The sequence below is a fragment of the Chiloscyllium plagiosum genome, unplaced genomic scaffold (genome assembly GCF_037043375.1).
Source record: "Chiloscyllium plagiosum isolate Xiang-an unplaced genomic scaffold, Cpla_swu_hap1 HiC_scaffold_21, whole genome shotgun sequence".
Classification (NCBI taxonomy): domain Eukaryota; kingdom Metazoa; phylum Chordata; class Chondrichthyes; order Orectolobiformes; family Hemiscylliidae; genus Chiloscyllium; species Chiloscyllium plagiosum.
In genome coordinates this window covers 75,774,679-75,797,615 of record NW_028270159.1, presented here as the reverse complement: position 1 = coordinate 75,797,615, position 22,937 = coordinate 75,774,679, and positions in this window count along the sequence as shown.

The following is a 22,937-nucleotide window of genomic DNA, read 5'->3' as shown; positions in this document are numbered from 1 at the left end:
GAGAGGAGGATGATGGTGTGAGCGAGAGAGGGTGAGAGAGAGGAGGATGAGGGGCGTTAGAGAGAGAGGATGAGAGAGAGCGGTTGTGAGAGAGGGACTTTGAGAGAGCGAGAGAGCGCGGGTGAGATAGAGAGAGGAGGATGGGGGGTGAGAGAGAGAGGGTGAGAGAGAAGAGTTGAGAGAGAGAGGGTGTTTGAGCGAGCGAGAGAGCGGGTGAGAGAGAGAGAGAGAGAGGAGGAGGAGGGGGGTGAGAGAGAGAGGGTGAGAGAGGGGTTTGCGAGAGAGAGGGGGTTTGAGAGAGCGAGTAAGAGCGGGTGAGAGAGAGAGAGGAGGATGAGGGGAGTGAGAAAGAGAAAGTGAGAGAGGGGTTTTGGAGAGAGAGGGTGAGAAGGAGGGAGAGGGGATGAGAAAGAGACAGTGAGAGAGAGGGTTATGAGAGCGGGGTGAGGGAGAGCGGGTGAGAGTGAGAGGGGGTGAGAGCGAGCGGGGTGAGAAGGATGGAGAGGGGATTAGAAAGAGACAGAAAGAGGGGTATTAGAGAGGGAGGGTGTGTGTGAGTGTGTGTGAGAGAGAGAGTGAGAGAGGGAGGTGAGAGAGAGGGGAATAAGAATAAGAGAGATTGAGGTGCGAGAGAGAGAGGGGTGACAGAGAGAGAGGGTGAGAGAGGGAGTGAGGTGGGAGAGAGTGAGGGGGTTGAGAGATGGGGGTTGAGAGATGGGGGTTGTGAGATAGGGGTTGAGAGAGGGGTATGAGAGAGAGGGGTGGTGAGACAGATGGGCTGAGACAGATGGGGTGAGAGAGGGGGTGCGAGAGAAAGCGGGTGAGACAGAGGGGCGGTGAGAGAGAGAGGGGGTGAGAGAAAGGGGGTGAGAGAGGGGGAGTGAGAGAGGGGTTTGTGAGAGAGAGAGGGGAGAGAGAGGGGTGAGTGGGGTGTTGAGAGAGAGGGGCAGTGAGAGAGAGTGGGTGGAGAGGGAGGAGGAGGGGGGTGAGAGAGAGAGGGTTTCGAGAGAGAGGGGGTTTGAGAGAGCGAGGGAGAGCGGGTGAGAGAGAGAGAGAAGACGATGAGGGGAGTGAGAGAGAGGGGTTATAGAGACAGACAGGATTTGAGAGAGCGAGAGAGAACGGGTGATAGAGAGAGAGGAGGATGAGGGGGGGTGAGAGAGAGGGGTTGAGAGAGAGAGGAAGTTTGAGAGAGCGGGAGAGAGCGGGTGATACAGAGAGAGGATGAAGGGGGTGAGAGACAGAGGGTGAGAGATAGGGGTTTTCGAGAGAGCGAGAGAGCGCGGGTGAGAGAGAGAGAGGGGAATGGGGGTGAGAGAGCGGGTGAGAGAGAGAGAGAAGAGGATGAGGGGGTGAGAGAGAGGGGGGTTATAGTGAGAGACGGGGTTTGAGAGAGCGAGAGAGAGCGGGTGAGAGAGAGGAGGATGAGACGGGTGTGAGTGAGAGAGGGGTTTTAGAGAGAGAAGGGTTTTTGAGAGTGTGAGAGAGCGGGTGAGAGAGATTGAGGAGGATGAGGGGGGTGAGAGACAGAGGGTGAGAGATAGTGGTTTTAGAGAGAGAGGGGTTTTGAGAGAGCGAGAGAGAGCGGGTGAGAGAGCGGGAGGAGGATGAGGGGGTGAGAGAGAGAGGGTGAGAGAGAGGGGTTGAGAGAGAGGGGGTTTGAGAGAGCGGGTGAGAGAGAGAGAGAGGAGGATGAGGGGGTGAGAGAGGATGAGAGAAGGTGTTTGAGAGGGCAAGAGAGAGCGGGTGAGAGAGAGAGAGAGGAGGATGAGGGGGTAAGAGAGAGTGGGTGAGAGAGAGGGGTTTTAGAGAGCGAGGGGGTTTGAGAGAGCGAGAGAGCGGGTGAGAGAGAGAGAGGAGGATGAGGGGGTGAGAGAGGGTGTGAGAAAAGGAGTATGAGAGTGCAAGAGAGAGCGGGTGAGAGAGAGGGACGACAATGCCGGGGAGAGAGAGAGAGGGTGAGAGAGAGGGGTTTAGAGAGAGAGGGGGTTTCAGAGAGCGAGAGAGAGCGGGTGAGAGAGAGAGAGGAGGAGGAGGAGGGGGGATGAGAGAGAGAGGCTGAGAGAGAGGAGTTGAGAGAGAGAGGGGTTTTAGAGAGAGAGGGGGTTTGAGAGAGCGAGAGAGAGCAGGTGAGAGAGAGAGGAGGATGAGGGGGGTGAGACAGAGAGGGTGAGATAGAGGGGTTTTAGAGAGAGAGGGGGTTTGAGAGAGTGAGAGAGAGCGGCTGAGAAAGAGGAGGATGAGGGGGTGAGAGAGAGAGGGTGAGAGAGAGGAGGATGAGGGGGTTGAGAGAGAGAGGGTGAGAGAGAAAGGGTTTAGAGAGAGAGGGTGTTTGAAAGAGTGAGAGAGAACGGGTGAGAGAGAGAGAGAGGAGGATGATGGGGGTGTGAGAGAGAGGTTGAGAGAGAGAGAGGGTTTGAGAGAGCGAGAGAGCGCGGGTGAGAGAGAGTGAGGAGGATGAGAGGGGTGAGAGAGAGAGGGTGAGAGCGACGGGTTGAGAGAGAGGGGGTTTGAGAGTACGAGAGAGAGTGGGTGAGAGAGAGAGAGGAGGATGAGGGTGGTGAGAGAGAGGGTGTGAGAAAAGGTGTTTGAGAGAGCAAGAGAGAGCGGGTGAGAGAGAGGGAGGAGAATGAGAGAGAGCGAGAGAGAGCGGGTGAGGGAGAGAGGAGGATGAGGGGGGTGAGAGAGAGAGGGGTGTTAGAGAGAGAGGGGGTTTGAGAGAGCGAGAGAGAGCGGGTAAGAGAGAGAGACGAGGATGAGGGCGGAGAGAGAGGGTGTGAGAAAAGGTGTTTGAGAGAGCAAGAGAGAGCGGGTGAGAGAGAGGGAGGAGAATGAGAGAGGGTGAGAGAGAGGGTGAGAGAGAAGGGGTTGAGAGAGAGAGGGGGTTTGAGAGAGCAAGAGAGAGCGGGTGAGAGTGAGAGAGGAGGAGGAGGGGGGTGAGAGAGAGGGGTTTTAGTGAGAGAGGCGGTTTGATAGAGCGAGAGAGAGCGGGTGAGAGAGAGAGAGGAGGATGAGAGGGGTGAGAGAGAGAGAGAGGGTGCGAGAGAGGGGTTTTAGAGAGAGAGGGTGTTTGAGAAAACGAGGGTGAGCGGGTAAGAGAGAGAGAGGAGGATGAGGGGGGTGGGAGAGAGAGGGTGAGAGAGAGGGGTTGAGAGAGAGATGGGGTTTGAGAGAGCGAGAGAGCACAGGTGAGAGAAAGAGAGGAGGATGAGGTGGGTGAGAGAGAGAGTGTGAGAGAGAGGGGTTTTAGAGAGAGGGGGGTTTGAGAGAGCGAGAGAGCGTGGGTGAGAGAGAGAGAGAGAGAGGAGGATGAGGGGGGTGAGAGCGAGTGTGTGAGAGAGCGAGAGGATGATGAGGGGGGTGAGAGAGAGAAGGTCAGAGAGAGGGGTTTTAGAGAGGGGGGTTTGAGAGCGCGAGAGAGCGGGTGAGAGAGAGAGGAGGATGAGGGCGGTGAGAGAGAGAGGGTGAGAGAGAGAGGAGGATGATGGTGTGAGCGAGAGAGGGTGAGAGAGAGGAGGATGAGGGGCGTTAGAGAGAGAGGATGAGAGAGAGCGGTTGTGAGAGAGGGACTTTGAGAGAGCGAGAGAGCGCGGGTGAGATAGAGAGAGGAGGATGGGGGGTGAGAGAGAGAGGGTGAGAGAGAAGAGTTGAGAGAGAGAGGGTGTTTGAGCGAGCGAGAGAGCGGGTGAGAGAGAGAGAGAGAGAGGAGGAGGAGGGGGGTGAGAGAGAGAGGGTGAGAGAGGGGTTTGCGAGAGAGAGGGGGTTTGAGAGAGCGAGTAAGAGCGGGTGAGAGAGAGAGAGGAGGATGAGGGGAGTGAGAAAGAGAAAGTGAGAGAGGGGTTTTGGAGAGAGAGGGTGAGAAGGAGGGAGAGGGGATGAGAAAGAGACAGTGAGAGAGAGGGTTATGAGAGCGGGGTGAGGGAGAGCGGGTGAGAGTGAGAGGGGGTGAGAGCGAGCGGGGTGAGAAGGATGGAGAGGGGATTAGAAAGAGACAGAAAGAGGGGTATTAGAGAGGGAGGGTGTGTGTGAGTGTGTGTGAGAGAGAGAGTGAGAGAGGGAGGTGAGAGAGAGGGGAATAAGAATAAGAGAGATTGAGGTGCGAGAGAGAGAGGGGTGACAGAGAGAGAGGGTGAGAGAGGGAGTGAGGTGGGAGAGAGTGAGGGGGTTGAGAGATGGGGGTTGAGAGATGGGGGTTGTGAGATAGGGGTTGAGAGAGGGGTATGAGAGAGAGGGGTGGTGAGACAGATGGGCTGAGACAGATGGGGTGAGAGAGGGGGTGCGAGAGAAAGCGGGTGAGACAGAGGGGCGGTGAGAGAGAGAGGGGGTGAGAGAAAGGGGGTGAGAGAGGGGGAGTGAGAGAGGGGTTTGTGAGAGAGAGAGGGGAGAGAGAGGGGTGAGTGGGGTGTTGAGAGAGAGGGGCAGTGAGAGAGAGTGGGTGGAGAGGGAGGAGGAGGGGGGTGAGAGAGAGAGGGTTTCGAGAGAGAGGGGGTTTGAGAGAGCGAGGGAGAGCGGGTGAGAGAGAGAGAGAAGACGATGAGGGGAGTGAGAGAGAGGGGTTATAGAGACAGACAGGATTTGAGAGAGCGAGAGAGAACGGGTGATAGAGAGAGAGGAGGATGAGGGGGGGTGAGAGAGAGGGGTTGAGAGAGAGAGGAAGTTTGAGAGAGCGGGAGAGAGCGGGTGATACAGAGAGAGGATGAAGGGGGTGAGAGACAGAGGGTGAGAGATAGGGGTTTTCGAGAGAGCGAGAGAGCGCGGGTGAGAGAGAGAGAGGGGAATGGGGGTGAGAGAGCGGGTGAGAGAGAGAGAGAAGAGGATGAGGGGGTGAGAGAGAGGGGGGTTATAGTGAGAGACGGGGTTTGAGAGAGCGAGAGAGAGCGGGTGAGAGAGAGGAGGATGAGACGGGTGTGAGTGAGAGAGGGGTTTTAGAGAGAGAAGGGTTTTTGAGAGTGTGAGAGAGCGGGTGAGAGAGATTGAGGAGGATGAGGGGGGTGAGAGACAGAGGGTGAGAGATAGTGGTTTTAGAGAGAGAGGGGTTTTGAGAGAGCGAGAGAGAGCGGGTGAGAGAGCGGGAGGAGGATGAGGGGGTGAGAGAGAGAGGGTGAGAGAGAGGGGTTGAGAGAGAGAGGGGGTTTGAGAGAGCGGGTGAGAGAGAGAGAGAGGAGGATGAGGGGGTGAGAGAGGATGAGAGAAGGTGTTTGAGAGGGCAAGAGAGAGCGGGTGAGAGAGAGAGAGAGGAGGATGAGGGGGTAAGAGAGAGTGGGTGAGAGAGAGGGGTTTTAGAGAGCGAGGGGGTTTGAGAGAGCGAGAGAGCGGGTGAGAGAGAGAGAGGAGGATGAGGGGGTGAGAGAGGGTGTGAGAAAAGGAGTATGAGAGTGCAAGAGAGAGCGGGTGAGAGAGAGGGACGACAATGCCGGGGTGAGAGAGAGAGGGTGAGAGAGAGGGGTTTAGAGAGAGAGGGGGTTTCAGAGAGCGAGAGAGAGCGGGTGAGAGAGAGAGAGGAGGAGGAGGAGGGGGGATGAGAGAGAGAGGCTGAGAGAGAGGAGTTGAGAGAGAGAGGGGTTTTAGAGAGAGAGGGGGTTTGAGAGAGCGAGAGAGAGCAGGTGAGAGAGAGAGGAGGATGAGGGGGGTGAGACAGAGAGGGTGAGATAGAGGGGTTTTAGAGAGAGAGGGGGTTTGAGAGAGTGAGAGAGAGCGGCTGAGAAAGAGGAGGATGAGGGGGTGAGAGAGAGAGGGTGAGAGAGAGGAGGATGAGGGGGTTGAGAGAGAGAGTGTGAGAGAGAAAGGGTTCAGAGAGAGAGAGGGTGTTTGAGAGAGTGAGAGAGAACGGGTGAGAGAGAGAGAGGAGGATGATGGGGGTGTGAGAGAGAGGTTGAGAGAGAGAGAGGGTTTGAGAGAGCGAGAGAGAGCGGGTGAGAGAGAGTGAGGAGGATGAGGGGGGTGAGAGAGAGAGGGTGAGAGCGACGGGTTGAGAGAGAGGGGGTTTGAGAGTACGAGAGAGAGTGGGTGAGAGAGAGAGAGGAGGATGAGGGTGGTGAGAGAGAGGGTGTGAGAAAAGGTGTTTGAGAGAGCAAGAGAGAGCGGGTGAGAGAGAGGGAGGAGAATGAGAGAGGGTGAGAGAGAGAGGGTGAGAGAGAAGGTGTTGAGAGAGAGAGGGGGTTTGAGAGAGCAAGAGAGAGCGGGTGAGAGTGAGAGAGGAGGAGGAGGGGGGTGAGAGAGAGGGGTTTTAGTGAGAGAGGCGGTTTGATAGAGCGAGAGAGAGCGGGTGAGAGAGAGAGAGGAGGATGAGAGGGGTGAGAGAGAGAGAGAGGGTGCGAGAGAGGGGTTTTAGAGAGAGAGGGTGTTTGAGAAAACGAGGGTGAGCGGGTAAGAGAGAGAGAGGAGGATGAGGGGGGTGGGAGAGAGAGGGTGAGAGAGAGGGGTTGAGAGAGAGATGGGGTTTGAGAGAGCGAGAGAGCACAGGTGAGAGAAAGAGAGGAGGATGAGGTGGGTGAGAGAGAGAGTGTGAGAGAGAGGGGTTTTAGAGAGAGGGGGGTTTGAGAGAGCGAGAGAGCGTGGGTGAGAGAGAGAGAGAGGAGGATGAGGGGGGTGAGAGCGAGTGTGTGAGAGAGCGAGAGGATGATGAGGGGGGTGAGAGAGAGAAGGTCAGAGAGAGGGGTTTTAGAGAGGGGGGTTTGAGAGCGCGAGAGAGCGGGTGAGAGAGAGAGGAGGATGAGGGCGGTGAGAGAGAGAGGGTGAGAGAGAGAGGAGGATGATGGTGTGAGCGAGAGAGGGTGAGAGAGAGGAGGATGAGGGGCGTTAGAGAGAGAGGATGAGAGAGAGCGGTTGTGAGAGAGGGACTTTGAGAGAGCGAGAGAGCGCGGGTGAGATAGAGAGAGGAGGATGGGGGGTGAGAGAGAGAGGGTGAGAGAGAAGAGTTGAGAGAGAGGGTGTTTGAGCGAGCGAGAGAGCGGGTGAGAGAGAGAGAGAGAGGAGGAGGAGGGGGGTGAGAGAGAGAGGGTGAGAGAGGGGTTTGCGAGAGAGTGGGGGTTTGAGAGAGCGAGTAAGAGCGGGTGAGAGAGAGAGAGGAGGATGAGGGGATTGAGAAAGAGAAAGTGAGAGAGGGGTTTTGGAGAGAGAGGGTGAGAAGGAGGGAGAGGGGATGAGAAAGAGACAGTGAGAGAGAGGGTTATGAGAGCGGGGTGAGGGAGAGCGGGTGAGAGTGAGAGGGGGTGAGAGCGAGCGGGGTGAGAAGGATGGAGAGGGGATTAGAAAGAGACAGAAAGAGGGGTATTAGAGAGGGAGGGTGTGTGTGAGTGTGTGTGAGAGAGAGAGTGAGAGAGGGAGGTGAGAGAGAGGGGAATAAGAATAAGAGAGATTGAGGTGCGAGAGAGAGAGGGGTGACAGAGAGAGAGGGTGAGAGAGGGAGTGAGGTGGGAGAGAGTGAGGGGGTTGAGAGATGGGGGTTGAGAGATGGGGGTTGTGAGATGGGGGTTGAGAGAGGGGTATGAGAGAGAGGGGTGGTGAGACAGATGGGCTGAGACAGATGGGGTGAGAGAGGGGGTGCGAGAGAAAGCGGGTGAGACAGAGGGGCGGTGAGAGAGAGAGGGGGTGAGAGAAAGGGGGTGAGAGAGGGGGAGTGAGAGAGGGGTTTGTGAGAGAGAGAGGGGAGAGAGAGGGGTGAGTGGGGTGTTGAGAGAGAGGGGCAGTGAGAGAGAGTGGGTGGAGAGGGAGGAGGAGGGGGGTGAGAGAGAGAGGGTTTCGAGAGAGAGGGGGTTTGAGAGAGCGAGGGAGATGGTGGTTGTGAGATGGGGGTTGAGAGAGGGGTATGAGAGAGAGGGGTGGTGAGACAGATGGGCTGAGACAGATGGGGTGAGAGAGGGGGTGCGAGAGAAAGCGGGTGAGACAGAGGGGCGGTGAGAGAGAGAGGGGGTGAGAGAAAGGGGGTGAGAGAGGGGGAGTGAGAGAGGGGTTTGTGAGAGAGAGAGGGGAGAGAGAGGGGTGAGTGGGGTGTTGAGAGAGAGGGGCAGTGAGAGAGAGTGGGTGGAGAGGGAGTGAGAAAGAGAGGGGGTGACAGAGGGGGGTGAGAGAGGGGTGAGAGAGAGTGAAAGAGAGAGTGGGGGTGAGAGAGATAGTGGGGTGAGAGAAAGGGGAGTGTGGGGTGAGAGAGAGGGGCGGTGAGAGAGCGGGGTGAGAGAGAGAGTGAGAGAGAGAGGGGTGAGAGAGAGAGTGAGAGAGAGTAGGGGTGAGAAAGGGAGTGTGAGAGAGGGGGGGTTGAGAGAGAGGGGCGTTGAGAGAGCGGGGTGAGAGAGAGGGCTGAGAGAGAGAGAGGTGAGAGAGAGAGGGGATGAGAGAGAGAGGGGATGAGAGAGAGAGGGGATGAGAGAGAGAGGGGATGAGAGAGAGAGGGGGGTGAGAGAAAGGTGGGTGAGAGAGAGGGGCGGTGAGAGAGCGGGGTGAGATAGAGAGTGAGAGAGAGTGCGGGTGAGAGAGAAGGGATGAGAGAGAGAGGTGGGTAAGAGAAAGGGGAGTGTGAGAGGGGGTTGAGAGAGAGGGACTGTGAGAGAGAGTGGGGTGAGAGAGAGAGGTGTGAGAGAGAGAGGGGTGAGAGAGAGAGTGAGAGAGAGTAGGGGTGAGAAAGGGAGTGTGAGAGGGGGGGTTGAGAGAGAGGGGCGTTGAGAGAGCGGGGTGAGAAAGAGGGCTGAGAGAGAGAGAGGTGAGAGAGAGAGGGGATGAGAGAGAGAGGGGATGAGAGAGAGGGGATGAGAGAGAGAGGGGATGAGAGAGAGGGGATGAGAGAGAGGGGGGTGAGAGAAAGGTGGGTGAGAGAGAGGGGCGGTGAGAGAGCGGGGTGAGAAAGAAGGGTGAGATAGAGAGTGAGAGAGTGGGGGTGAGAAAGAGAGGGAAAGTGAACGAGACGGGGTGGGAGGGGGTGAGAGGGGGAGAGGGGGAGAGAGGAGGCGTGAGAGAGAGGGGAGAGAGAGAGGGGTAAAAGAGAGATGGAGTGAGAAAGAGTAAGGGGTGAGAGAGAGAGAAAGGGGTGAGAGAGAGACGGGGAGAGAGAGAGAGGGGGAGAGAGAGTGACGGCTTGAGAGAGAGAAGAGAGTGAGGGAGAGGGATCGAGAGAGAGGGATCGAGAGAGAGGGATCGAGAGAGAGGGGGATGAGAGAGAGGGGGATGAGAGAGAGGGGGATGAGAGAGAGGGGTATGGGGGGATGGGAGAGAGGGGGATGAGAGGGGGGGATGAGAGAGAGGGGGGGATGAGAGAGAGGGGGATGAGAGAGAGGGGGATGAGAGAGGGGGGATGAGAGAGGGGGGGATGAGAGAGGGGGGGGTTGAGAGAGGGGGGGTTGAGAGAGACAGGGTGGGAGAGCGATGGGGATGGGAGAGAGAGGGGTGAGAGAGAGAGAAGGATGAGAAAGAGAGAGGGTGAGAGAGAGTGGGTGGGAGAGAGAGGGGTGAGAGAGAGTGGTTGGGAGAGAGAGGGGTGGGAGAGAGAGTAGGGTGGGAGAGACAGCGGGTGAGTGAGAGAGGGTGAGAGAGAGAGAGAGGGCGATGTGAGGGGCGTGAGAGAGAAAAGGGGAGAGACAAAGGGGGTGTGAGAGTGGGTCAGAGAAAGAGTGGAGGTGAGATAGGGCGTGGGAGAGAGAGGGGTTGAGAGAGAGAGACGGTGTGAGTGAGATGGGGTGAGAGAGAGAGACACTGAGTGGGAGAGAGGGAGGGAGTGAGAGAGAGAAGGGTAAGAGAGAGAGGAGGTTTGAGATCGAGAGAGAATGTGGGTGAGGGGTTGAGAGGGGAGTGAGAAAGGGGGTTGAGAGAGAGAAGGGGGTGAGATAGTGATGCTGAGAAAGAGAGAGGGGTGAGAGTGAAAGAGAGAGGAATGAGAGAGAGGGGGTAAGAGAGAGATAGTTTGAGAGAGCGAGAGAGCAGGTGTGAGAGAGAGGGGATGAGAGGTGTGTGAGAGAGGGGTGAGATGAGAGGGTGAGGGAGATTGGGGTGAGAGAGAGCACGCGGGTGAGTGAGAGAGAGGGGGTGATGTGAGGGGTTCGAGAGAGAAAGAGGGAGAGACAAAGGGGGAGAGACAAAGGGGGAGAGAAAGAGTGGAGGTGAGACTGAGAGGGTGTAGAAGAGGGCGTGAGAGAGAGAGAGAGGTGGTTTGAGAGAGCAGGAGAGAGAGTGGGGGTGAGGGGGTGGGACGGAGAGGGTGAGAGAGAGGGGTGTGAGAGAGAGGTGGGGTGAGAGATGGGGTGAGGGTTGTGAGAGAGAATGCAGAGAGAGACAGAGGGTGTGAGAGAGGGGAGAGAGGGGGGGATTGAGGGGGTGAGAGAGAGTGTGTGTGAGAGAGAGGGGAGAGATGAGAGAGGGAGTGGGGTGAGGGGGGTTGAGAGCGAGAGGGGGCTGAGAGAGAGGGGGCTGAGAGAGAGGGGGCTGAGAGAGAGGGGGTGAGAGGAAAAGAGAGAGTGAGAGAGAGGGGCAGAGAGAGGAGATGAGAGATAGAGCGGTGTGAGAGAGAGGTGGGTGAGAGAGAAAGGTGGGTGTGAGAGAGAGGGTGCGTGAGAAACAGAGAGAGAGTGAGAGGCTAAGAGTGTGAGAGAGAGAGGGTGTGAGAGAGGGGTGAGATGAGAGACAGAGCATGGTGTGAGAGAGAAAGGGGGCTGAGAGAAAGGGGGCTGAGAGAAAGGGGGCTGAGAGAAAGGGGGCTGAGAGAGAGGGGGTGAGAGAGAGGGGGTGAGAGAGCGCGGGGTGAGAGAGCGCGGGGTGAGAGAGCGAGTGGGCTGAGAGAGAAAGGGGGCTGAGAGAGAGGGGGTATGGAGAGAGGGGGTGAGAGAGAGCGGGGTGAGAGTGAACGGGCTGAGAGAGAAAAGGGGCTGAGAGAGAGGGGGTGGTGAGAGCGAGTGGGCTGAGAAGGCGAGTGGGCTGAGAGAGCGAGTGGGCTGAGAGAGCGAGTGGGCTGAGAGAAAGGGGGCTGAGAGAGAGGGGGTAGGGAGAGAGGGGGTGAGAGAGAACAGGGTGAGAGAGCGAGTGGGCTGAGAGAGAAAGGGGGCTGAGGGAGAGAGGGGGCTGAGTGAGAGAGGGGGTAGGGAGAGAGAGGGTGAGAGAGAGCGGGGTGAGAGAGCGAGTGGGCTGAGAGAGAAAGGGGGCTGAGAGAGAGAGGGGGTAGGGAGAGAAGGGGTCAGAGAGCGAGTGGGCTGAGAGAGAAAGGGGGCTGAGAGAGAAAGGGGGCTGAGAGAGAAAGGGGGCTGAGATAGAAAGGGGGCTGAGAGAGAAAGGGGGCTGAGAGAGAAAGGGGGCTGAGAGAGAGGGGGTGCTGAGAGAGAGAGGGGATAGGGAGAGAGTGGGTAGGAGAGAGAGAGGGGTGAGAGAGAGTGGTTGGGAGAGAGAGGGGTGGGAGAGAGAGTAGGGTGGGAGAGACAGCGGGTGAGTGAGAGAGGGTGAGCGAGAGAGGGCGATGTGAGGGGCGTGAGAGAGAAAAGGGGAGAGACAAAGGGGGTGTGAGAGTGGGTCAGAGAAAGAGTGGAGGTGAGATAGAGAGGGGCTGGGAGAGAGGGCGTGGGAGAGAGAGGGGTTGAGAGAGAGTGGTTGGGAGAGAGAGGGATGGGAGAGAGAGTAGGGTGGGAGAGACAGCGGGTGAGTGAGAGAGGGTGAGAGAGAGAGAGAGGGCGATGTGAGGGGCGTGAGAGAGAAAAGGGGAGCGACAAAGGGGGTGTGAGAGTGGGTCAGAGAAAGAGTGGAGGTGAGATAGGGCGTGGGAGAGAGAGGGGTTGAGAGAGAGAGACGGTGTGAGTGAGATGGGGTGAGAGAGAGAGACACTGAGTGGGAGAGAGGGAGGGGGTGAGAGAGAGAAGGGTAAAAGAGAGAGGAGGTTTGAGAGCGAGAGAGAATGTGAGGGGTTGAGAGGGGAGTGAGAAAGGGGGTTGAGAGAGAGAAGGGGGTGAGATAGTGATGCTGAGAAAGAGAGGGGGTGAGAGTGAAAGAGAGAGGAATGAGAGAGAGGGGCTAAGAGAGAGATAGTTTGAGAGAGCGAGAGAGCAGGTGTGAGAGACAGGGGATGAGAGGTGTGTGAGAGAGGGGTGCGATGAGAGGGTGAGGGAGAGTGGGGTGAGAGAGAGCACGCGGGTGAGTGAGAGAGAGGGGGTGATGTGAGGGGGTCGAGAGAGAAAGAGGGAGAGACAAAGGGGGAGAGACAAAGGGGGAGAGAAAGAGTGGAGGTGAGACTGAGAGGGGGTGGAAGAGGGCGTGAGAGAGAGAGAGGTGGTTTGAGAGAGCAGGAGAGAGAGTGGGGGTGAGGGGGTGGGAGGGAGAGGGTGAGAGAGAGGGGTGTGAGAGAGAGGTGGGGTGAGAGATGGGGTGAGGGTTGTGAGAGAGAATGCAGAGAGAGACAGAGGGTGTGAGAGAGGGGAGAGAGAGGGGGATTGAGGGGGTGAGAGAGAGAGTGTGTGAGAGAGAGGGGAGAGATGAGAGAGGGAGTTGGGTGAGGGGGGTTGAGAGAGAAAGTGGGCTGAGTGAGAGGGGGTGAGAGAGAGGGGGTGAGAGAGAGAGGGTGAGAGGAAAAGAGAGAGTGAGAGAGAGGGGCAGAGAGAGGAGATGAGAGATAGAGCGGTGTGAGAGAGAGGTGGTTGAGAGAGAAAGGGGGTGAGAGAGAAAGGTGGGTGTGAGAGAGAGGGTGTGTGAGAAACAGAGAGAGTGAGAGGTTAAGAGGGTGAGAGAGAGAGGGTGTGAGAGAGGGGTGAGATGAGAGAGAGAGAGAGCATGGTGTGAGAGAGAAAGGGGGCTGAGAGAAAGGGGGCTGAGAGAGAGGGGGTGAGGGAGAGAGGGGTGAGAGAGTGAACGGACTGAGAGAGAAAGGGGGCTGAGAGAGGGGGGCAGGGAGAGAGGGGGTGAGAGAGAGCGGGGTGAGAGAGCGAGTGGGCTGACAGAGCGAGTGGGCTGAGAGAGAAAGGGGGCTGAGAGAGAGGGGGTATGGAGAGAGGGGGTGAGAGAGAGTGGGGTGAGAGAGTGAACGGGCTGAGAGAGAAAAGGGGCTGAGAGAGAGGGGGGCTGAGAGAGGGGGGTAGGGAGACAGCGGGGTGATAGAGAGCGGGGTGAGATAGCGAGTGGGCTGAGAGAGAGAGGGGGTAGGGAGAGAGGGGGTGAGAGAGAGCTGGGTGAGAGAGCGAGTGGGCTGAGAGAGAAAGTGGGCTGAGAGAGGGGGGGATAGGGAGAGAGGGGGTGAGAGAGTGGGGTGAGAGAGAGGGTGTCAGAGAGGTGGGGAGAGTAAAGAGTGTGTAAGGGAGGGGGGAAAGAGAGAGGGGGAGAGAGAGGGTGAGAGAGAAGGGGGTGAGAGAGAGAGAGGAGAGTGAAAAATGGAGAGGGGGGAGAAAGAGAGAGGGGAAAGAATGAGAGGGGGTCAGAGAAAGAGTGGAGGTGAGGGTGTGAGAGAGAGGGAGTGGGAGAGAGGGGGTTGGAGAGAGAGAGAGGGCGAGACAGAGAGGGAATGAGAGAGAGAAGGGTGAGAGGGTGAGAGAGAGAGGGAGAATGAGAAAGATCGGTGTGGGGGAGAGAGCGGGTGTGAAAGAGAAATGGGGTGAGTGAGACAGGGGGAGAGAGACGGGGTGAGAGAGACGTAAGAGAGAGAGGGGAGTGAAAGAGAGAGGGGTAACAGAGAGAGGGTGAGAGAGAGGTGTGAGAGAGAGATCAGCGTGGGAGAGACTGGGGAGAGAGAGGGTTGAGAGAGAAGCGGGGAGAGAGAGAGAGGTGTGTGAGAGAGGGGGGGTAAGAGAGAAAGGGGGGTGAGAGAGAGATAGGCAGAGAAAGAGAGAGTGAGAGAGGGGTAAGAGAGAGGTGGAAAGAGTGACAAGGTTGAGAGAGAGAGGGGTGAGAGAGATAGAGGAGGTGTGAGAGAGAAGGGTGTGAGAGAGAGAAGGGTGTAAGAGAGAGAAGGGTGTAAGAGAGAGAGGGGTGTGAGAGAGAGGGGCTCAACGAGAGGGACTGAGAGGAGGGGTGAGAGACAAGGGGTGTGAGAGGGAGGTGTGAGAGAAAGAGGGTGTGAGAGAGACAGGGTGAGAGGGAGAGGCGTGAGAGACAGGTGGGTGAGAGAGAGAGGGGTAAGAGAGAGGGAGACAGAGAGGCGTGAGTGAGAGAGAGAGGGGTGAGAGGGAGAGAAGGGTGAGGGAGAGAGAGGGGTGAGGCGATGGAGGGTGTGAGAGAGAGATCGGGGTGGAAGAGAGAGCGGGTGAGAAAGAGATGGGGATGAGAGAGAGAGACAGGCTGAGTTAGAGAGACAGGGGTGAGAGAGAAAGGGTGAGAGGGAGGTAAGAGAGAGAGATAGAGATGGGGTGAAAGAGAGAGAGGGGCTGAGAGAGAGATGGCGTGAGAGAGAGGGGGTGAGATAGAGAGAGGGGAAAGAGAGAGAGGGGGGTGGGAGAGAATGTGAGAGAGAGACGCGTGTGAGACAGATCAGGGTGGGAGAGGCTGGGGAGAGAGGGATGGGTGCTGAGAGAGAGAGATAGCTGAGAGAGAGGGGTGAGAGAGAGAGAGGGGTGAGAGCAAGGGGGGTGAGAGATAGGGGCGGTGAGAGAGCGGGGTGAAAGAGAGAAGGGTGAGAGAGAGAGGGGACGAGAGAGAGAGGGGACGAGAGAGAAAGAGGGAGAGACAAAGGGGGAGAGAAAGAGTGGAGGTGAGACTGAGAGGGGGTGGAAGAGGGCGTGACAGAGAGAGGTGGTTTGAGAGAGCAGATGAGAGAGTGGGGGTGAGGTGGTGGGAGGGATAGGGTGCGAGAGAGGGGTGTGAGAGAGAGGTGGGGTGAGAGATGGGGTGAGGGGGGTGAGAGAGAAGGTATTGAGAGAGAGAGGGTGTGAGAGAGGGGAGAGAGAGGGGGGATTGAGGGGGGTGAGAGAGAGAGAGTGAGGGGGTGAGAGAGAGAGTGTGTGAGAGAGAGGGGAGAGATGAGAGAGGGAGTGGGGTGAGGGGGGTTGAGAGAGAAAGTGGGCTGAGAGAGAGGGGTCTGAGAGAGAGGGGTCTGAGAGAGAGGGGGTGAGAGAGAGGGGGTGAGAGAGAGAGGGTGAGAGGAAAAGAGAGAGTGAGAGAGAGGGGCAGAGAGAGGAGATGAGAGATAGAGCGGGGTGAGAGAGAGGTGGTTGAGAGAGAAAGGGGGTGAGAGAGAAAGGTGGCTGTGAGAGAGAGGGGGTGTGAGAAACAGAGAGAGAGAGTGAGAGGTTAAGAGTGTGAGAGAGAGAGGGTGTGAGAGAGGGGTGAGATGAGAGAGAGAACATGGTGTGAGAGAGAAAGGGGGCTGAGAGAAAGGGGGCTGAGAGAGGGGGGGGGTGACGGAGAGAGGGGTGAGAGAGTGAACGGGCTGAGAGAGAAAAGGGGCGGAGAGATCGGGGTGAGAGAGAGTGGGGTGAGAGAGAGCGAGTGGGCTGAGAGAGAAAGGGGGCTGAGAGAGAGGGGATAGGGAGAGAGGGGGTGAGAGAGTGGGGTGAGAGAGCGACTGGGCTGAGAGAGAAAGGGGGCTGAGAGAGGGGGGTAGGGAGAGAGGAGGTGGGAGAGAGCGGGGTGAGAGAGCGACTGGGCTGAGAGAGAAAGGGGGCTGAGAGAGGGGGGTAGGGAGAGAGGGGGTGGGAGAGAGCGGGGTAGAGAGCGATTGCGCTGAGAAAGAAAGGAGGCTGAGAGAGAGGGGATAGGGAGAGAGAGAGGGGGTAGGGAGAGAGGGAGTCAGAGAGCGGGGTGAGAGTACGAACGGGCTGAGAGAGAAAGGGGGCTGAGAGAGAGAGGGGATAGGGAGAGAGGGGGTGAGACAGTGGGGTGAGAGAGAGGGTGTCAGAGAGGTGGGGAGAGTAAAGGGTATGTAAGAGAGGGGGGAAAGAGAGATGGGGAGAGAGAGGGTTCAGAGAGAGAGTGGATGAGGGGATGTAAGAGAGAGAGTGAGATGAGAGGGTTAGAGAGAGAGTGCAGGGTTAAAAAGAGAGAGAGGGGGAGAAAGAGAGAGGGGAAAGAATGAGAGGGGGTCAGAGAAAGAGTGGAGGTGAGGGGGTGAGAGAGAGGGAGTGGGAGAGAGGGGGTTGGAGAGAGAGAGAGGGCGAGAGAGAGAGGGAATGAGAGAGAGAAGGGTGAGAGGGTGAGAGAGAGAGGGAGAATGAGAAAGATCGGGGTGGGGGAGAGCGCGGGTGTGAAAGAGAAAGGGGGTGAGTGAGAGGGGGGAGAGAGACTGGGTGAGAGAGACGTAAGAGAGAGAGGGGAGTGAAAGAGAGAGGGGTAACAGAGAGGGTGAGAGAGAGATCAGCGTGGGAGAGACTGGGGAGAGAGAGAGGGCTGAGAGAGAGATGTGAGAGAGATCAGGGTGGGAGAGACTGGAGTGAGAGAGAGGGGTGAGAGAGAAGCGGTGAGAGAGAGAGGTGTGTGAGAGAGAGGGGGTAAGAGAGAAAGGGGGGGTGAGAGAGAGAGACAGGCAGAGAAAGAGAGGGTGAGAGAGAGGCGTGAGAGAGACGGGGTAAGAGAGAGGGGAAAGAGAGACAAGGTTGAGAGAGAGAGGGGTGAGAGAGAGAGGAGGTGTGAGAGAGAGGGGTGTAAGAGCGAGGTGGTGAGAGCGAGGGGGTGAGAGAGAGGTGTGAGAGAGAGGGGCTGAACGAGAGGGACTGAGAGGAGGGGTGAGAGAGGCGGTGAGAGACAAGGTGTGTGAGAGGGAGGTGTGAGAGAAAGAGGGTGTGAGAGAGGGGGGTGAGAGAGAGGGGTGAGAGACAGGTGGGTGGGAGAGAGAGGTGTAAGAGAGAGGGAGAGAGAGAGGCGTGAGTGAGAGAGAGAGAGTGAGTGGTGAAAGGGAGATAAGGGTGAGGGAGAGAGAGGGGTGAGGCGATGGAGGGTGTGAGAGAGAGATCGGGGTGGAAGAGAGAGGGGGTGAGAAAGAGATGGGGATGAGAGAGAGAGACAGGCTGAGTTAGAGAGACAGGGGTGAGAGAGACAGGGTGAGAGGGAGGTAAGAGAGAGAGATAGAGATGGGGTGAAAGAGAGAGAGGGTGTGAGATAGAGAGAGGGGAAAGAGAGAGAGAGGGGTGGGAGAGAATGTGAGAGAGAGACGCGTGTGAGACAGATCAGGGTGGGAGAGAGGGAGGGGTGAGAGAGAGAGAGGGCTGACAGAGAGGGCTGAGAGAGAGAGGGGTGAGAGAGAGAGAGGGGTGAGAGAGAGAGAGGGGTGGGAGAGAGAAGGGTGAGAAAGAGACGGGGTGAGAGAGAGACAGGCTGAGTTAGAGAGTCAAAGATGAGAGACAGAGGGTGAGAGAGAGAGGGTGAGAGGGAGGTAAGAGAGAGAGGGGTGAAAGAGAGAGAGGGGCTGAGAGAGAGAGGGCCTGAGAGAGAGGGGGTGAGATAGAGATAGGGGAAAGAGAGAGAGAGAGGGGTGGGAGAGAGAGAGGGTGAGAGAGAGATGCATGTGAGAAGGTGTGTGAGAGAGATCAGGGTGGGAGAGACTGGGGAGAGAGGGAGGGGACTGAGAGAGAGAGGGGTGAGAGAGCGAGTGGGCTGAGAGAGAAAGGGGGCTGAGAGAGGGGGGTAGGGAGAGAGGGTGTGAGAGAGAGCGGGGTGAGAGAGTGAACGGGCTGAGAGAGAGGGGGGGCTGAGAGAGAGGAGGGGGCTGAGAGAGAGAGGGGATAGTGAGAGAGGGGGTCAGAGAGCGGGGTGAGAGTGCGAACGGGCTGAGAGAGAAAGGGGGCTGAGTGAGAGGGGATAGGGAGAGAGGGGGTGAGAGAGTGGGGTGAGAGAGAGGGTGTCAGAGAGGTGGGGAGCGTAAAGGGTATGTAAGGGAGGGGGGAAAGAGAGAGGGGGAGAGAGAGAGGGTGCAGAGAGAGAGTGGATGAGGGGATGTGAGAGAGAGGGTAGAGATGAGAGGGAGAGAGAGAGAGAAGGGGGTGAGAGAGAGGAGGGTGAAAAAGGGAGAGAGAGGGAGAAAGAGAGAGGGGAAAGAATGAGAGGGGGTCGGAGAAAGAGTGGAGGTGAGGGGGTGAGAGAGAGGGAGTGGGAGAGAGGGGGTTGGAGAGAGAGAGAGGGCGAGAAAGAGAGGGAATGAGAGAGAGAAGAGTGAGAGGGTGAGAGAGAGAGGGAGAATGAGAAAGATCGGTGTGGGGGAGAGAGCGGGTGCGAAAGAGAAAGGGGGTGAGTGAGAGAGGGGGAGAGAGATGGGGTGAGAGAGACGTAAGAGAGAGAGGGGAGTAAAAGAGAGAGGGGTAACAGAGACAGTGTGAGAGAGAGAGGTGTGAGAGAGAGATCAGCGTGGGAGAGACTGGGGAGAGAGAGAGGGCTGAGAGAGAGAGATGTGAGAGAAAAGGTGTGAGAGAGAGATCAGGATGGGAGAGACTGGGGTGAGAGAGAGGGGTGAGAGAGAAGCGGTGAGAGAGAGAGGTGTGTGAGAGAGAGGGGGGCAAGAGAGAAAGGGGGGGTGAGAGAGAGACAGGCAGAGAAAGAGAGGGTGAGAGAGAGAAGGTGAGAGAGAGGCATGAGAGAGACGGGGTAAGAGAGAGGGGAAACAGAGACAAGGTTGAGAGAGAGAGGGGTGAGAGAGAGGAGGTGTGAGAGAGGGGGGTGTAAGAGTGAGAGGGGGTGAGAGAGAGGTGTGAGAGAGAGAGGTGTGAGAGAGAGGGTCTGAACGAGAGGGACTGAGAGGAGGGGTGAGAGAGGCGGTGAGAGACAAAGGGTGTGAGGGGGAGGTGTGAGAGAAAGAGGGTGTGAGAGAGGGGGGTGAGAGAGAGGGGTGAGAGACAGGTGGGTGAGAGAGAGAGAGGGGTAAGAGAGAGAGGCGTGAGTGAGAGAGAGAGAGGGGTGAGAGGGAGACAAGGGTGAGGGAGAGAGAGGGGTCAGGCGATGGAGGGTGTGAGAGAGAGATCGGGGTGGAAGAGAGAGCGGGTGAGAAAGAGATGGGGATGAGAGAGACAGGCTGAGTTAGAGAGACAGGGGTGAGAGAGAGAGGGTGAGGGGGAGGTAAGAGAGAGAGATAGAGATGGGGTGAAAGAGATAGAGGGGCTGAGAGAAAGAGGGCGTGAGAGAGAGGGGGTGAGATAGAGAGAGGGGAAAGAGAGAGAGAGTGGTGGGAGAGAGAGAGTGGGAGAGAGAGACGCGTGTGAGACAGATCAGGGTGGGAGAGACTGGGGAGAGAGGGATGGGTGCTGAGAGAGAGAGAGACGGCTGAGAGAGAGAGAGGGCTGAGAGAGAGGGCTGAGAGAGAGGGCTGAGAGAGAGGGCTGAGAGAGCGGGGTGAGAGAGAGGGGTGAGAGAGGAATGAAAGAGAGAGGGGTGAGAGAGACGGCAGAGAAAGAGAGGGTGAGAGAGAGAAGGTGAGAGAGAGGTGTGAGAGAGAGGGGGTAAGAGAGAGAGGGGAAAATAAGGAGAAGGGTGAGAGGGTGAGACAGAGAGGGAGGATGAGAAAGATTGGGGTGGGGGAGAGAGTGGGGTGAGAAAGAGAAAGGGGGTGAGTGAGAGTGGGGAATAGAGAGGGGGTGTGAGAGAGGCGTAAGAGAGAGAGAGGGGTGAGAGAGAGCAGTAAGAGAGAGGGGTGAGATAGAAAGTGTGAGCGAGAGGGGTGTGAGAGAGAAAGGGGGTGAGAAAGAGAGAGAGTGAGTGAAAGAGAGAGAGTGTGTAAGTAAGAAAGAGAGAGTGTGAGTAATAAAGAGTGAGCGGGTGAGAGAGGGGTGAGAGAGAGGGGTTGAGAGACAAGGGGTGATTGAGAGAGAGAAAGTGGGGAGGGCATAAGAGAGAGACTGGAGTGAGAAGGAGAGGGTGTGATTGAGAGAGAGGGGGTGAGCGAGAGGGGTGAGAGGCGGAGGGGTTATAGAGCGCGCGTAGTAAGAGAGAAAGGGTGTGAGGGGGTGAGAGAGAGGGGAAGAGAGAGGGGGAGAGAGAGAGGGTTTGAGAAAGAGAGAGGGTGTGAGAGATTGAGGGTGTGAGAGACTGAGGGGATGAGAGAGTGAGGGGGGTTGAGAGAGGGGGTGGTGAGAGAGAGGGGTGAGAGCGGGAGGGGTGAGAGAGGGGGTTGAAAGAGAGGGGGGTGAGTGAGAGGGGGGTTGAGAGAGAGGGGGTGGGGATGAGAGAGACAGATAGGTTAGAGAGAGGGAGGTGGGAGAGAGAGAGGGGTGAGAGAGTGAGGGGGGTTGAGAGAGGGGGCGGTGAGAGATAGGTGGAGAGAGAGGGGGGGTGAGAAAGAGGGATTGAGAGAGAGGAGGTGAGAGAGTGTGGGTGTGAGAGAGTGAGGGGATGAGAGAGTGAGGGGGTTTGAGAGAGGGTGTGGTGCGACAGAAAGGGAGTGAGAGAGCGCGAGGGGTGAGAGCGCGAGGGGTGAGAGCGCGAGGGGTGAGAGCGCGAGGGGTGAGAGACAGGGGTTGAGAGAGAGAGGGGTTGAGAGAGAGAGGGGTTGAGAGAGAGAGGGGGTGAGAGAGAGAGGGTGTGAGAGAGAGAAGCGGTGTGAGAGAGAGAAGCGGTGTGAGAGAGAGGGGGAAGAGAGAGGGATAAGAGACAGACGGGTGAGAGAGAGAGTGGTAAGAGAGAGAGGAGTGAGAGACAGAGGATGAGAGAGAGGTGTGTGAGAGGGAAGGGAGAGTGAGAGAGAGGGGCTGAAAGAGTGGGCGTGAGAGAGAGGGAGTGAGAGAGAAGGGGTGAGAGAGAAGGGGTGAGAGAGAAGGGGTGAGAGAGAAGGGGTGAGAGAGAAGGGGTGAGAGAGAGAGAGGTGAGAGATAGAGGGGTAAGAAATGGATGGGTAGGAGAGAGAGAGGGTGAGAGAGGATGTGAGAGAGCAGGGGTGAGAGAGAGAGGGTGAGAGAGAGATGTGAGCGAAAGAGGGCTAAGAGAGAGAGCCGTAGGAGTGAGAGAGGGTGAGAGAGAGGGGGATGTGAGAGAGAGGGGGAGAGAGAGAAGGGTGAGAGAGAGAGGAGTCAGAGAGAGAGAGGGGTGAGTGAGAGAGAGAGGGGTGAGTTAGAGAGCTTGTGTGAGAGAAATCGAGATGAAAGAGAGAGCGGATGTGAAAGAGGGGGTGAGAGAGAGACAGGCTGAGAGAGAGAGGGTGAAAGAGCGGGGTGAGAGAGAAGGGGTGAGAGAGAGGGGGTGAGAGAGAGAGGGTGAGAGAGAGGGGGTGAGAGAGAGGGGGTGAGAGAGAGGGGATGAGAGAGAGGGAGAGACGGGCAAGAGAGAGAGAGGGGTGAGAGGGAGAGAAGGGTGAGGGAGAGAGGGGTGAGGGAGAGAGGGGTGAGGGAGAGAGAGAGTGTGAGCGAGATCGGGGTGGTAGAGAGAGTGGGTGAGAAAGAGACGGGGGTGAGAGAGAGAGAGACAGGTTGAGTTAGAGAGACAAAGATGAGAGACAGAGGGCGAGAGAGAGAGGGTGAGAGAGAGGTCAGAGAGAGAGAGGGTGAAAGAGAGAGAGGGGCTGAGAGAGACGGGGTGAGATAGAGATAGGGGAAAGAGAGAGAGAGAGGGAGAGAGAGATGCATGTGAGAAGGTGTGTGAGAGAGATCAGGGTGGGAGAGACTGGGGAGAGAGGGAGGGGGCTGAGAGAGAGAGGGATGAGAGAGCGAGTGGGCTGAGAGAGAAAGGGGGCTGAGAGAGAAGGGGTAGGGAGAGAGGGGGTGAGAGAACGGGGTGAGAGAGTGAACGGGCTGAGAGAGAAAGGGGGCTGAGAGAGAGGGGGTAGGGAGAGAGGGGGTGGGAGAGAGCGGGGTGAGAGAATGAACAGGCTGAGAAAGAAAAGGGGCTGAGAGACAGGGGTAGGGAGAGAGGGGGTGAGAGAGAGCGGGGTGAGAGAGCGAGTGGGCTGAGAGAGAAAGGGGGCTGAGAGAGAGAGGGGGCTGAGAGAGACGGGGTAGGGAGAGAGGGGGTGAGAGAGAGCGAGTGGGCTGAGAGAGAAAGGGGGCTGAGAGAGAGGGGTGATGAGAGAGAGAGGGGGTAGGGAGAGTGGGGGTCAGAGAGCGGGGTGAGAGTGCGAACGAGTTGAGAGAGAAAGGGGGCTGAGAGAGAGAGGGGATAGGGAGAGAGGGGGTGAGAGAGTGGGGTGAGAGAGAGGGTGTCAGAGAGGTGGGGAGAGTAAAGGGTGTGTAAGGGAGGGGGGAAAGAGAGAGGGGGAGAGAGAGGGTGCAGAGAGAGAGTGGATGAGGGGATGTGAGAGAGAGGGTGAGATGAGAGGGTGAGAGAAAGAACGGGGTGAGAGAGAGAGGAGGGTGAAAAAGGGAGAGAGGGGGAGAAAGAGAGAGGGGAAAGAATGAGAGGGGGTAAAAGAAAGAGTGAAGGTGAGGGGGTGAGAGAGAGGGAGTGGGAGAGAGGGGGTTGGAGAGAGAGAGAGGGCGAAGAAGAGAGGGAATGAGAGAGAGAAGGGTGAGAGGGTGAGATAGAGAGGGAGAATGAGAAAGATCGGGGTGGGGGAGAGCGCGGGTGTGAAAGAGAAAGGGGGTGAGTGAGAGAGGGGGAGAGAGACTGGGTGAGAGAGACGTAAGAGAGAGAGCGGGGTGAGAGAGAGAAGGGTGAGAGAGAGAAGTGTGAGTTCGAGATTAAGAGAGAGAGGGGATGAGAGAGAGAGGGGATGAGAGAGAGGGGGTGAGAGAAAGGGGGGTGAGAGAGAGAAGGGTGAGAGAGAGAAGGGTGAGATAGAGAGTGAGAGAGAGTGGGGGTGAGAAAGAGAGGGAAAGTGAACGAGATGCGGTGGGATGGGTTGAGAGAGAGGGGGAGAGGGGTAGAGAGGGGGCGTGAGAGAGGGGAGAGAGAGAGAGAGGGGTAAAAGAGAGATGGAGTGAGAAAGAGAGGGGGTGAGAGAGAGGGGGTGAGAGAGACAGAAAGGGGTGAGAGAGAGCGGGGGGGAGAGAGAGTGACGGGTTGAGAGAGAGAAGAGAGTGAGGGAGAGGTGTGAGAGAGGGGTTGAGAGATAGGGATCGAGAGAGAGTGGGATGAGAGAGAGGGGGATGAGAGAGAGGCGGATGAGAGAGGGGTGTTGAGAGAGAGGGTGTGAGAGAGAAAGGGAT